Source organism: Sceloporus undulatus, chromosome 1 (assembly GCF_019175285.1).
Source record: "Sceloporus undulatus isolate JIND9_A2432 ecotype Alabama chromosome 1, SceUnd_v1.1, whole genome shotgun sequence".
Classification (NCBI taxonomy): Eukaryota; Metazoa; Chordata; class Lepidosauria; order Squamata; family Phrynosomatidae; genus Sceloporus; species Sceloporus undulatus.
In genome coordinates this window covers 352,122,819-352,138,005 of record NC_056522.1, presented here as the reverse complement: position 1 = coordinate 352,138,005, position 15,187 = coordinate 352,122,819, and positions in this window count along the sequence as shown.

Genomic DNA, 15,187 nt, shown 5'->3' with positions numbered 1-15,187 from the left:
AATTGCATGTGATAAACTTCTTAACGGCATTTGTACTGGAATTGCAATGGCAGTACATGGGAGTTGCTAGGAGGTTGTGGAGGGTGCAGCCCACACCGGGTGACATCCTAAGGGGAAGAGGTGACACCACTTCTTCCTAAACATCTGCCTTTTGACAGAAACGTGCAGTGGTGTTCACCTGCGTCCCTTTGAAACAATGAAGAGATGTGTGAGTAAGGCATGGCTCAATGGGAGGAGACAGCAGAGGCCCTAGTGTTTTTCTTTTTTTTAATAAATTAATAAACACTGAATACAAGCTTACAAAAAGTTGCAGAATCTTTTTTAAAGCAAAGATAACAGTACTGGTCCATGAGAAGAAAAAAGATCCACTATTTAAAAAAAAAAAAAAGTGTATACACAACATTAATCATTATTTTTTTCCACCAGCGGAGGCCAATTCAAGTTTCTCCTGCTACACAGAAATCTTGAATGATACTAAAAAAACAAAAGTAATTAAATTGTTCCTTCCAGAGCGTAAATTGGTAAGTTTCCAATTTTGTGTTATTAATTCACACACACATATATCTGTAAAATATATTGATAAAGAGAAGAGGGCCATCCTTAAATAAAAAGATGGTTTCTACTTGGTCAGATATTCTCATGTAGACTGAACTACAAGCCTGTAAATAAGAATTTAAACAAAACAAAATGGCCTGGGAAGCACCTGAAACAAGCTTCCAGAATGAATAATTATGGTAAGAAATTTAACATTGGTAGTAGCAACTTCCTGGTTCACACTGAATGCCAAAAGTGGGAATTTATTATTACAGTGCGCTTGTGTCATACTCAGCTTTCAGCATATGCTGAAAGCCTCGTGGGAAGAAGGGGCGGCGCATCCCATAGGGACTAATGGGGCATGTGGCCATGGTGTGTGTGCACTGCCACGTCACCGCATGCATGAGCCTCATTTATTTAAATGGGGCTCGAGCATAGGCAGCGTTTGCTTTACGTGGGGGAGTCCAGAACGGATTCCCCTGCGTAAAGCAAGGGTGCACTGTATATTTTTATACCTGTGATAAAAATTCTCAGATTGCAGATTGGCAGTCATCTTCATATATGAGTTATCCAGCACTATTTTGGAGGTCTGCGGTAAGCAGCTCCAGGGAAAAGGACCCAACTGTCCAGAATCTATAGGTTCTTTCAGACTTGACAGTTATACCATTCTGATTCCATTTTAACATCTTTGTAGGGGTTTAAAGTTGGGGTTTGTAGTTGGATGAGGCATTAGAGCTCTCTGGCTAAGAATTCTAAATTTCCCTGCCTAAAATAAAAATCTCATCATTTTATAGGATGGAATCTTAGCAGTTAAAATTGGAATCATAATACTATAATTGTGTGATTATAGGACAGCGAGGCAGGCAGGCAAGCAAGAGCAATTCAAAGACAGGTCAAGCCAGTCCTTGAGTTCAACCCTGAAACCAGTCAGTTAAAGCAGGCATCAAGGAGGGGACTGTTGACCCAGTAGCAGACCCTGTTTCTTACCTGGAACTGAATTTTATATATCTAAGCCCCTCAAATCTCATCCTTTTCCTTTTCCATAAATACTCCTTACAATGAAGCCATTATTTCCTTCAACTACAAGTCATTATTTTGAGGTGTGCAATCTGTCAAACAGCCATTTGCCTAGCATATGCTTTCAACCACAGGTATTTTCAAGAGCTTGGTAATGGCTAGGTGTGCCAACTCAGGATTGTCCCAGGCCTTGAAGTTTCTGAGCCAAAACCTGAGCATTATGTGTTAAGTGACAAGTACAACTACTGCTTGTGAGTATTCAAACACAGACAATCAGACATACATGAAGAGTCCAGTATATGTTTTCCTATTTGGAAACTACAGACAGCTATAAGGATTATTCCCTGATCAAGGGGATTATTTCCTCTTTACTTTTGGAGAGGGCACAAGTAACATTTAATGGCTTCTAGGCAGAGGGTGCAATGCAGTGGAGGATAGGTGGTAAGCCCTGGCACTACAGCTGGATAGGAGAGAAAAAGCTAACTGAGTTAGATCACCAGGAGAGTCTTTGCAGGTTGCATCAACAAATCAAGCTTTGCAAACTGTAGTAAGCTGATGCTCTAGTACAAACCTAAGGCACATGTGCCAGAGATGGCATGCAAAGCCATTTTTTGTGGCACGTGGAGAGTGGGGAAGAGGAGGAAAAGGTGCATGCCTGTTCCTCCTCCTTCCCAGCCATCCTGGACCTTCAGCCCAGCTGCGAGGGGAGGAAGAGGAACAGGAGGGCAGGGGGAAGGACCCACCCCAGAATGCAGAAGTCTTGCCCTGGAAGTCCTGTCCCCCCTGAAGTCCCTCCCCTGGCACCGGGTAGCACCCAGTGCCGGAAAACCTTTTACTTTAGGCACTCGGTCCCTAAAAGTTTCGCCATCACTGCTCTAGTAGCTGAATTGGAGATTTCCACTCAGCCCTTCCTTCTTGCTTGAGATTGAGCCCAGCAAAACTGGAATTTGCAACCTTTAAGTTTATTGCATCAGTAATTGTACCCATTGAGTCCTGGAAACATTCTGTGGTAAAATGATATGGGAACAGGTGTTATCACAATCAATAATTTATAAAGTGATGGTAATGGTATGAGAACACATATTATCACACTGCATGTACTGTTGAATCAGTACAATTGCTAATATTGTTCCCAAGCCGTCCACCTTTGGCGCATGTGTAATGTAGTAGCGAGGTTGACAGTACCACACAAGTAAGCAATGTCACCATTCTATGGTCTTATCACTTCAGATAACATGTCTAGGCATAGTAGATACAGTTGATAGTACAGTACTTTTCATAAAAACACATATCTTGGCACTGAAGCTAATAACCATCATGAGGAAACTAAACATCCCAAGTTTTCAATTCAAATAGAATATGCTGTTTTCATATGAAATATAGGACATACAACCATACTATACACGTTTCAAGCAGATGGGGAAAAAACCCATTCAGTGCCAATACAACTGTCTCCATAACCACTTTTCCCAAGTTGTATTCCACATGGAAAGCATATTTTTATTTTGTTTTGATTTTTGTGTTGTGTTATTATGATATGTTATCATATATATGAACTGAAGAAACAGCAATTTTTATGCAGAGATTTATTTATAAAGTATGCGGGGGGGAACCAATTCTCTGTACGCAGCCTGGGGGTGCTCCTGGACTCGTCGCTCCACCTTACATCTCAGGTGGATGCGACGGTCAGGAGCACCTGTTATCAGCTTCGGCTGATACGCCAGCTGCGTCCCTACCTCGACCGGGGAGACCTTGAAACGGTTGTACACGCCCTGGTAACCTCTCGTTTGGATTTCTGCAACGCGCTCTACATGGGGCAACCCTTGTACCATACCCGGAAGCTGCAACTTGTGCAGAATATGGCAGCCCGTCTGGTTACTGGCACTGCCAGGGCCAGTCATATAACACCAGTCCTTAAAGACTTACATTGGCTGCCTATTCGCTTCCGGGCGCAATACAAGGTGTTGGTTATTACCTATAAAGCCCTAAATGGCTTGGGCCCAGGGTATCTGGAGGACCGCCTCTCTCCGTACAATCCGCCCCGCACACTCAGATCATCAGGGCAGCTATTGTTAACCGTTCCAGAGGCGAAATATAGTTCTACCACCAGGAGGGCTTTCTCCATCTCAGCCCCCAACCTCTGGAACGCGCTGCCCTTCGAGCTCCGCTCAGCCACCTCCCTAGCCCAATTTAGGAAGGGGCTAAAGACCCACTTATTTGAACAAGCTTACCCCTGTCCAGCTACTCTCCCCCCCTCCCCTTGTCAGCACTGTCTTGCCGGCATGGACATTTTATTATTTTTATTAATCTGTTTTTGTTTTGTATGACCTGTTGTTATATTGTTGGAACTGTTGTTCACCGCCCTGGTTTTTAGAAGGGCGGTATATAAATAAAGTTTTTTTATTATTATTATTATTATTATTACATCTGAAAAAATTCTAGCGAGATATTTACATCATAATCATTCATTGCTTTTTCTAGAAAAAGCAACAATGTTACATATATAAAAAATAAATTTAAACACTACTTGTGGCTCCCTCCTTGCGTCAACACCAGAAGAACAGTAGAGTTTCTAGACACACTAGGATGAGAGAATAGGAAATTGTCCCATCAAATCAGAATAGCAATAGCAAGTACATTTCTATACCACTTATCAGTGCACTTAAGCACTCCCTAGGAGGTTTACAAAGTGTAAGCTAATTGCTCCAACAAGCTAGGTACTCATTTTAGCAACCTCAGAAGGATGCAAGCCTGAATTGAGCTTGAGCCCTTTTCTGGTATTGAACTCGCAACCTTATGGTTTGTGAGTGATTGACTGCAGTACAGGTATTTAACCACTGTGCCACCACAGAACACTAGGACGGGTTAAGAATATGTGGGATTATCGCATGAACATGGACTGGAACAGTCTGTAAGGGTTCTTGCCAGCTCAGAACTCATTTTTACAGTTCTCACACTGGGACGGGCAAGGGATACTATGAGCACTGAATGGGAACTAGAAAGAAACCCAGCCATGTGATAAAGTACCTTCTGTTCCATACTCATTTAGTATCCAGAACGTTGCCAGAATTCTGTGTGACAAAGCAGGTTGTGTCTCCAACCTGGAGATAACCCATGAAAACTGATCTGGAAACTGTAGCCCTTCCTTGTCTTCCAACCTCACAGGATCATCTTTAGGGGGTGCTCTAAGGCTCTGGGTCTTCCTTCTGAATAGCATCCCTCCAACAGGGGCATAACTTTTCCAGGAGGAACACCACCAGACCATAGAAGAAGCATGCCTTTTTGCTTTTCCATCTTCAAGTGTGTGAGACCAGCAGCACACACCAGACATTTAGAACTTGATTGGGGAACTCAGGGCTAGAAAAAACAAAGTAATGCACTTGTAATTCCTGTATATTTGGCAGCACAAACCAATATGGATGGAGTAATTTTTATGTGCCAGTGGCTCAGCTTGGTTTAACAGAAGCTCCATGGGCAGCAAGAGCAGGGTCAAGAAACCCAGGAGGAGATGGCCTTACAAAATTATTCTTAAAGACCTACCAAGAGGTGGAAGAATGCTGTTATTCTCATGGATTGTGGTTATGTTTGGTGTTAACTCATTTTGAAATCTATAAAATAATTCCTCACCTTTTGTCTGTCATTTATAGTTTTGATTGTGTTAGATGTTATGGATCTGTGATTCATATGTTAAACTTTCGGGTTTTTTGTTTTTTATTCATGTTTTCAAAGCAAGTCATTTGTCATTTGTATGACAAATACATTGATGACACCAAGGAGAACAGGAGGAAGAATCTACTTCTTTATACTGCAGCAGGTCTAGCTCCAAGCATACAAATCTTCAACAGTACCTACTCAAAAGTCTTCTACTTCAAAATGAATGTGGTAAAACATTTAGGGATGCCTAGTTGAAGAATGCATGTTTTGTCTACAGAGGATTCCAGATTCAATCATTGGCATCTCCATTTGAAAGGATCAGATAGCAAGTGATCTGGAAGCTGTCTGGTTAACTCTGGAGACCTATTGTCCAAGGAGAGGGGGTTCCCTCATCAAAACATTGTTAGGATGGGGTTGCTTATATCCAGATAGCCACAGGTACAAGTCAAACTAGTCTTAGCCTTTCTGAACCCTTTACCCTGAAGGAAGTCTTGAAATAATTTTCAAGCCTTAGGGAACTCCTGTATATAAATTATGAACCTGTAGCTCATTAGTGCGATCAGCAAAGTTGTAGACATAATAATCCAATGCAGGAGAATTATATATATATCTGTGGGTCTAATTAGTTTAGTCAATTATTATTCTGCACCTTTTGTGTGGTTTTTCCCTCCCTACTAAGGATATCAGTTCTAATGAAAGTCATTAAAGTAGGCAGAGAAAACTTTGGTTTTGCCTTTTTAAAAAAATTCCCCACTTGATTTTTTAAAATTTTATTGAAATAGACCTAAAAGTCTTATAACTAATTTCTATTCTAAAATATGCTAATTAGGTATGGTATATACAAGAGTAGTCCCCCCCTTTATTGTTAACTGCTGTCAAGTCAACATCTACTTATGGTGACTCTATGAATGAGAGACCTCCACGTTGCCCTATCCTCAACAGTCCTGATCTTGCACACTCAGGGCTGTGACTTCCTTGATTGAGTCCAGGGACGTAGCCAAGGGGGGGGGGCCTGGCCCCCCCCCCCCCCATTTCCATTAGAAAAATGAATGGTGTGTGCTGCTGCGCTACCACGGCCAAGCCCCATTATAATGGCGGCACTTAGTCTGGACCCCCCCTTCCTAAAATCCTGGCTACATCCCTGTTGAGTCTATCCATTTGGAATGGGAATTTCCTCTTTTCCTACTGGCTTCTACCTTACCAAACGTTATTGTCTTTTCTAGTGAGTCTTGAGGATGAAGAGGAAAGTATACAGTTGCTTCTTGGGTTGCTTGAAGAATGTGTTTGCTATGAACAAACTTGCAAAATTCAATCAGTCAGTCTTCTGTTCCCTTTCTTGATCCTGGGCCAGATTTTCATACAATCTTTGATTCTGCTCTGCTTCCGATTTTTTGCATTCCAATTGCCTAACATCTTGTTAGATGTCCTGTTTCTGCTTAGAACTAAGAATCACTTTTTAGTCAACCTATCTTTAAAAAACAGTTAGTTAAGCTTAGCTTACCATTATTGAAGTTAATTTATTTCCCTTTCATAACTCACAAGGCCAACATAATGCTTTTCTAGTAAATACAGTGGGTCCTTGTCATCCGCTGGGGTTTGGTTCCAGGATTCCCCGTGGATAACAAAATTCATGGATGCTCAAGTCCCGTTAAATATAACGGCATAGCAAAATGATATCTCTTACATAAAATGGAAAATCAAGGTTTGCTATTTGGAATTTATACTTTTTTTGAGTATTTCAAGCCGTGGATGCTTGAATCCCTGGATAAAAAAAAAACCTGTGGATAAGGAAAGCCAGCTATAATTGGCTTAAGTAAAAATAAAATTTAATTTTTCTAAATAATAGGTTTTGTATATTACGTTTTGGATATTAGGCTGCTCTGGGACCGCCTAAGGTGGTCCAAAGCCAGCTGCAAAAAGAGCGGAAAAACATCACTCCTTTTGCTGATGAGATTGAAAACTGTGGCAACAGCCCAGATCAGAGCCAGGTGCATGCGGCCGCCATGGCCCTGAAACAAATGGTGCCAAAGTGGCTGCAATCTGCTTCATTGAGCCCATCTGCTTGAGGCCTATGTCACTGCCCACCACCATGAAAACTAACATCAAGTACAGCATTTTATTATTAAAATGCTGTACTTGATGTTATTTTCCCCCAGTCACAATCTCTTGCAGAACCTCTACTGACCTGTCACAGAATTAAAGAATTCTGGGAAACCCTGCATTAGCTGAACAAATATTTTGACCTGGTATAAGAATATTTCCTGCTTTCCTATCATAATAGAGATGGGAAACATCCATGCCCTACAGCCATTTTTGTAAGACTCAATATTTTAATTTAAATTTTGGGGTAGGGTGGGGGAGAAATGAGGATTATGCTGTTTATGCCCTCAGAGGAAATTTGGAACAGGCCATAAATGGTCTCTAGAAGGTTCAAAACATTTTTGTTTACTAATGTAAGGCTTACTTGAACTGGTTGTTTCATTTCACTTGTGTGTAGTGTTAATTTTGGATAAAATGTTTGCTGAAACATGTTCAAATGTTCTTCTCTTTTGAGATTCAGGAACCTGGTCTTTCCATTTTGTTTTATGTTATTCTTTCCTGTTCTTTCTGTGTTGTTTCTATGTCCCAAAACACATGGACCAAATAAAGCTGCTTCCAGCACTTTTAGAGGCAACCTGTTTATATGACACATGCCTCCACCATGGCCCAAAGTCATGCAGAGGCCAAGGTCTGGTTCTTTAGACCAGAGCAGAAAGAAGCCTGGCAGCATGGCTTAGATATTGTGGCCGCAGCCTGCTTTTGGAGCAGGACATGCGGTTGCTGCAGACCTGTTCTACTTGCGGCCAGAGCAGCCAAGGGCTGCTCCTTCCCAGCCAGCTGCTTCACCCCTATGATTCTGTGATTCTAAAGATTATTTTTGCCTTTGGTACAAAATGTTCTGTTATAGAAGTAGACCAGGAAGCAGTCACTGTGATCAACTGGGGTCCATTTCCCTATTACCAGCCAAATTGTTTCATCTATGGCAAAGAGAATGCATACAAGAATAGATGACTAGCTGCCTTGGATCCAGCTTTGTTGCTGCAGACATTTCAACTGCATCCAGCAAATCTTTTGCACCATGCTGCAGAGTTCAATAGCACCTGGAAAGTACTGCTTTTCTTTACTGGATTTTTCACCATTATGTAATTCATTTCCATTCTGTTTTGATCCATAATGTCATTACACCTCCTCCGGGTGAGTGCCAGGGTATCTTCAATCAGTGTTTTGGTGAGACTATCTCTTATTATGCCTGGCATACCATGCAGAACTCACACTCATGATCAAAGATGTGGGTTCTGAGCTCATCAGTTCTAGAGGGAATCTCTTTTCTCAACTGTCCTAAAGATAGACAATATATTTTTCTTCTAATGCTTTCTTTTCCTTCCTGTCACTCTCTTAGTTTCTTCATTCATTCATTTCCCTTTTTCAGTTGTCTCTCCCCTTCCCAAATTTTGTCTTTTAGAAAAAAATGTAGGAAGTGTTCACAAAAATGTGGATCTAGTGCTAGCAGTGGAATCTGACTGAAAGATGTTCCATACCCCAACCCAGCACCGTGTACTAACTTATGTGGCCACACATGAGACAGTCATACTATAGCCTCACACCTTGGAAGCAAAAGAAATCAGACTTTTCTGGCTCTGGCACATTCCGGGCTGACTACTAGAATCACTCTTTATAGACATTAGTAATACTATTAGTATTAGTATTAGTAATACTAGTTATTCCAGTAAAATTCTCATGTGCACAGAAACTTCATTTCTTATAGGGAGAGCAGCAGCATGGCTCACGATGTAAACTAACATATGATCCTGGGTGGGCTGGAAAGTCATCTCCTTGGCATTTACCTTTTAGCTTCTTGTGCAGAAGGGGGGCAAAAGCTTAGAATAAACTGTGTTTAGACGTATAAAATGAGATTGGGGACCACAGACAGCCCACAGACTGCAATTGTCCATCCCAGTCAATGAACAAAAGTTGATGGTTACTTTCTGGCTCCTTTCCTTCCCACAGTTCTTAAAATGGGAAAATCCCATAGATAATGAGATATAACTGATTACACTTCCACCTCTGCTATAAGAAAAATAAATTGGCCTTGAGATCCCCCACCCAGAACCATGATGGGAGCTTGTTTTTAGTCATTTGTTATTGTTATGCCTCAAGTCAGCATATAAATAGTAACAAACTAATACTTAATTTATTAATGATACTTCAATTAATTAAGATATAATTTCATTACTTCTTGCTCTAGTATTAAAATAAGCCATGACATATTTATTTATGTGAAATTTGCAGGTGAACAAGGTTAAAAAAAAACATATTCCTTGGGGAAAGTATGACAGCTTTCAAAATTAAGGACATTAAAGTACAAACAGTGGTAAAAATAAAACAATAAACCAAATAATTGTCATTTTGGGGCTTTTAAATATTTGACATGATGGTTATTGTTTCATAAGAGATTGCAAGAGTGTGAATATGGCTCCCCTCTACCCCAGTATAAATAAGAAGCAAATACTATAACTGTTTCTCAAAGTTTATTTTACTCCTACGAAACAGATTAATGGTACATGCAAAGAGGTTTTAGCAGTCTGTGGCAAGTTAGATTAAAAAAAAAACTGGCTAAGTAATCATGATTCCATAAGTTTCATAGTTAATGAGAGATTTGGACCAGATCTTAACAAAATCTCTTTTCAAAAAATTGGCTATGAAAAAAATTAGATGATTCTATGAGATTGCCTAATAGTTCACCTAATATGTGTGTGTTTTTCAAACTGAAAACCTCTTCCCCTCACATTTTCTTCAATAAAAGGGAGACGATGTGGATTCATGGTCAATCAGCATTGCCCGAGAAGAGATTACATATAATACAGGTGAGAAGGTGTTACAATGATCTGTTATTTCTTTTCATTGTTCTGTGCTTAATTCAGGTCAGTGCCAGTATGTGCCAAGATTTCCTTGTGAATGACTTGTTGCTGGTTATTACCTGGTTATTGCCGGGATAAGTCCTCTTTAACTGCGATGTCGTGTGAAAATCTTCACCGCGATCACATGACTTTTCACAGGATAGTGACAGTTTAAACCCCCACTTTCCCCCAATTTTCTCTGCGTGATAAAGTCCTAAGTGTTCTTTCACACTAAGGTCTGAATCATGTTGACAGTGCCAAATAAAATAGATCCACTGAATCAATTGTTAAATAATGAATCAATTGATTCAGTGGGTTTTCTGTGGGTTTTTCAGGCTATCTGGCTGGGTTTCTGGAAGAATTTATTCCTGACATTTCACCTGCATCCATGGCTGGCATCATCAAAGGATGGCGGCATGGAAGTGTGTGGAGCACATATAGTTGTCAGATCCTTGGTTGAGAAGAAGTGGTTTACATGTTAATGGTGCAGTTAGTTTATGTGTTGGACTGTATTGAATGCCAAAGCCTGCAGGTGTGTTGTGGGAGATATGAGAGGGGGATTTGTGTCTATTTTATTAGTAGTCCATTGTCTGAGGGATAACTCCAGAGATTTGGTGGGTCTGATGGATTTCATCCTTGAATCTACCCTATGCTCACTTAGATTATGTTATTTGCAATGCCCAAAGAACAGCTAATGCTATTCAAAACTATCCCCCCCCCCAAGGGAGCTCAGTTTATTCCCGCCACAATTAAACTTTTTACAGCCAAAGCACAATCACAATTGTTACATGGAGCCCAACTAGGACACTATAGTGGCATAACTGCTCTTGGACGAGTACAAACAAAGTTTCTGAGGAATATATTTCAGGTTGCTTGCTGTGTACCAAATGCTGTACTGTGAAGGGAAGCAGGGATTAGTAAAATAGAGTCTTGTCTGTGGATTAACATCTTCACATATTGGTTTAAGATAAATAAAAATCTTCGAGGATTAGTTCAGTTAACTTTGGTAGACAACCATAAATCCTCTTGAGAAACAGCTATACTTAAGAATCTGAATCTTCTTGGACTCTCTAGGGATACCATCTTAGAGTTAGAAACTGATCAACCAAAACCGGTTATAAAGCAAAGAATCCTAGACATTGAAGGCCAGATGAAAATTGCTGCCTTTCCTAGACACATAGTGGTAAATCACCAAATCTCAGTTTCACCCCCTACTCCCTATCTATATCATGTTACAATACCAAAATTTAAGAGAGCTCTATCTTTAGCTCGATTTAATGCTCTCCGAACAGCAGTGCTAGAAGGGAGATATAAAAAAACACCTTATGAAACTCCGCGTTGTCCTTGCAATGATGGCGTTATTGAAACTACAGCGGATGTTCTATTGTACTGTCAATTCTAGAAGGACAGTCGCCACCGGCTGATTACTCCTCTTCTAAACAAACACCTGGACATACTGATACTTTCAATTTACGTTATCTTCTGGACAATCAGAAACCAAGTGATGTTCACAATGTAGCAAAATTTTGTTACATGGTATGTAAAATACGCTCCCAATTGGTTGGTGAAAACTGATATGCGTATAACATGACCTTGAATTTGTATCTGAAATTGTTTTTTAACAATTATTCATAATTGTATTTTGCAATTATTATTTTATCAAGTTATTTTGTATACTGGTCAACAACCGAATAAATCTTACTACTACCATCTTGTAGAGAGGGCCTGGGGCCAGGCGTTCTACGCTATGCATACCTAACTTAAAAATAGACTTGTTGCTGATTTTTAAGAAAGATATTGAAAGTAATCATTCCTTGGCCAAGATCCTGTTGGATATATAAGCATAGTTACACCTGTGTTAATGGCAGTGGAGTGTGGCAGCAGCAGTAAAAAGACTCTGGACACAGCAGCTGTGAAAGAAAGAAAGCAGATTCATTATGTTCATAGCTGGGAAAAGAAGATTGCTAGCTCTGAGTAGCCTATTTCTCCAAATACAACCATTTAGGAAAGCCCACACGTTCCTTTAAAGTGTTGCAGTGGCTTACGTTTGTGTGCATGTGTGTGCGTATATGTGTCTATGTGCTTTCTAGTTCGCCTGTCGACTTGTGGTGACTCCATGAATTTCATAGGGTTTTCTTAGGCAAGGAATACTCAGAGGTGATTTTGTCAGTTCCTTCCTCTGAAATAATAATAATAATAATAATAATAATAATAATAATAGGATTTATTTATATGCCTCCCAATCACTGGGAATCCGGGCGGCTTCCAACAGAGGGGATAATAGACGGTTCTCTGCCCTTAGGCTTACAATCTAAAAAGACACAACACAAAAGGAGAAGGGAATGGTGGGGCGGGGGGAGGATCAGGTCCAGCAGTTCTTCTATCCCTCTGAGGCCTGGACCAAGGCAGATGGACTGGAGGGATGGCTCTTTTCCTTAATCGAGGCCAGGCCCGATGGCGTTGGGCCTGTCCTTTCACTTCCTCCCAGGCCAGAAGACGACAGTTGGAAGAAGGGTCCTCTTCAGGCCCGATGGCGTTGGGCCTGTCCTTTCACTTCCTCCCAGGCCAGAAGACGACAGTTGGAAGAAGGGTCCTCTTCAGGCCCGATGGCGTTGGGCCTGTCCTTTTCACTCCTTCCCAGGCCAGAAGATGACAGTTGGAAGGAGGGCGGGGAGGGCTCTTCTTCTTCAGGCCTGATGGCGTTGGGCCTGTCCTTTCGCTCCCTAATAAAATAAATCCTACAGCATCTGGTATTTGATGCCAGCTTCCCATCCACGTACTAACCAGGTCTGACCCTGCTTGGCTTCTGAGATCAGTCAGAATCTGGTGCCTTTAGTGTATTTAGGCCCTTCATGTGGGCCCTTGTTATCTGCCAGGGGTTGGTTCCAGAATCTTCCGTGGATAACAAAATCCATGGATGATCAAGTCCCATTAAATACAAAGATGTAGCAAAATGGTGTCCCTTATATAAAATGGCAAAATCAAGGTTTGCTATTTGGAATTTATACTTTTTAAAAAAAACTTTTCAAGCCATAGATGCTTGAATCTGTGGATTTAAAAAAAAAATCTATGGATAAGGCGGGCTGACTGTACATGGTTTTTATTAATTTTAAAATATTTTAACTCTTAATTTTTTAAAACTTATTCAATATGTTTTATATCTTTTTAAAATAATTTTAATTATTTAAATACTCTGTTTCAGGTTGGTTTTACTGTATGCCACCCTGAGATGTCTAGATAAAAGGCAGGCTAGAAATATTTAAATAAATAAATAAATCGTGATCTGTAACAAATTACTTTTCTCGGTAATGGAGGTGTAAAGAATTTACATGCCAAAAGTAATGCACTCCACATTACTAGTGTAACAAGTAAGAGTTTCTCATTAGTTTTAAAGTTACTTCAAGGAAAAATGTAACAGCCAATTTGACAAGCATTTTTCAGGTTTTATGCCATTCTGTTATGAGTCCCCGAGTTTTCTTTTCTATATAAAAAAAAAGTTATGGAAAAGCGAAGAACAATTGAGCAAGCAATTAATGAGTTGTTTTCTAAAACAGCATAATAAGTTGTTATAACAGTGTAATAAGTATAGACAACATATGACGTCTTAGACTGTAAGAAGTAGTGGAATGAACCAGTGTTTAAAAAACAACTTTCCGAGTTCAGTGAGATAGCAGCATGAAGCATACTATGAACCAGCTCTTGAGCCGAGTTATATTCCTTCACCATGATTTAGTGAAGCCAGGTATAAAATTAAAAGTAGACATTTTACAGGAGACTAGGCTGATCCCCTCTCTGCTCCCCTTCTACTGTCAGGTAAAGACTTTTTTATTTGCGTAGGCATTGGATAACTAACTGGCTATGCAGAATAAACACATAAATAATTCCAACATAGAAGTAGTGATCCCTCTTTATGCTGAGATGATAAATTTATATCTTTATTATTTGGAAAAATGAATTAGTTACACGTAACCTTTGTAACTAGCACATTTAAAGCTCTGCAATACATATTAAAATAGTCAGTTCATACTTGAAATTTCATAATTTACAATATATAATTTAAAAATCATCTGGATAGCCCTGCCAGAAGAGACTAGGCAGGATAGGCCTGTAAGAAGAGACATATAAGAAAGAACATGTAAAGGGACCTATAAAGAAGAGATGAAATAATGAGAATGTCAATACATATTACAAGTTTTGAGTCCTCTCCCCAATCAGGTAAAGTATGACAGCACTTTCCAAAAATAAATTATATTATTTAAAAGTCCATTGAATGATGCGTACCACATTGACTCATGTATTAAAAGTGGGTACAATGAGCCCACAGGATCCTCAGAGATTTGGTTCCAAGATCCCTCATAGATACCAAAAATTTTGGATGGTCAAGTCCCATTAAATACAATGGCACAATAAAATGGTGTCTCACAAAATGGCAAAATCAAGCTTTGCTTTTTGGAATTTATATACATTGGTCCCTCCACATTTGCTAGAGTTAGGGACACAAGACCCCTGTGAATGTGGAAAAACCACACATAACAAAAACATTATTTTTTCCCCTGAGAGAACACCTCTCTAGGAATCTCTAGGTCCTCCAGTGCAACTCTGTGGTCGACATCTGCCAGACACTGACCATAGAATTGTGCTGGAGGAGCAACAAATGCCTACTGGAGTGTTCTCTCTAGGAATCTCTAGCTCCTTTCGTGTGACTTTTGGTTAAAGTTGTCCATAGAGTTGCCTTGGAGGCTCTACATATTCCTCTGAGACCACATTAATAAAATCTGTGAATAATCAAATTCCCAAAAGTCAAATCCACAAATGTGGAGGGACAGCTGTATTTTTTAAAATGTTTTCAACATTTTGAATCTGTGGGTAGAAAATCTGTAGCCATGGAGGGCTGACTGTATATACAAATGGTTGGCATTCTGTTCGGTATTTATGAAATCATAAACTGGATTTACAATTTTGTAATTGCGGGGTTTCACATTTACATTTATTAACTGAACGTGACCCCAAAACCTACCTCTTAGGCCAGGCGATACCCCAAATGA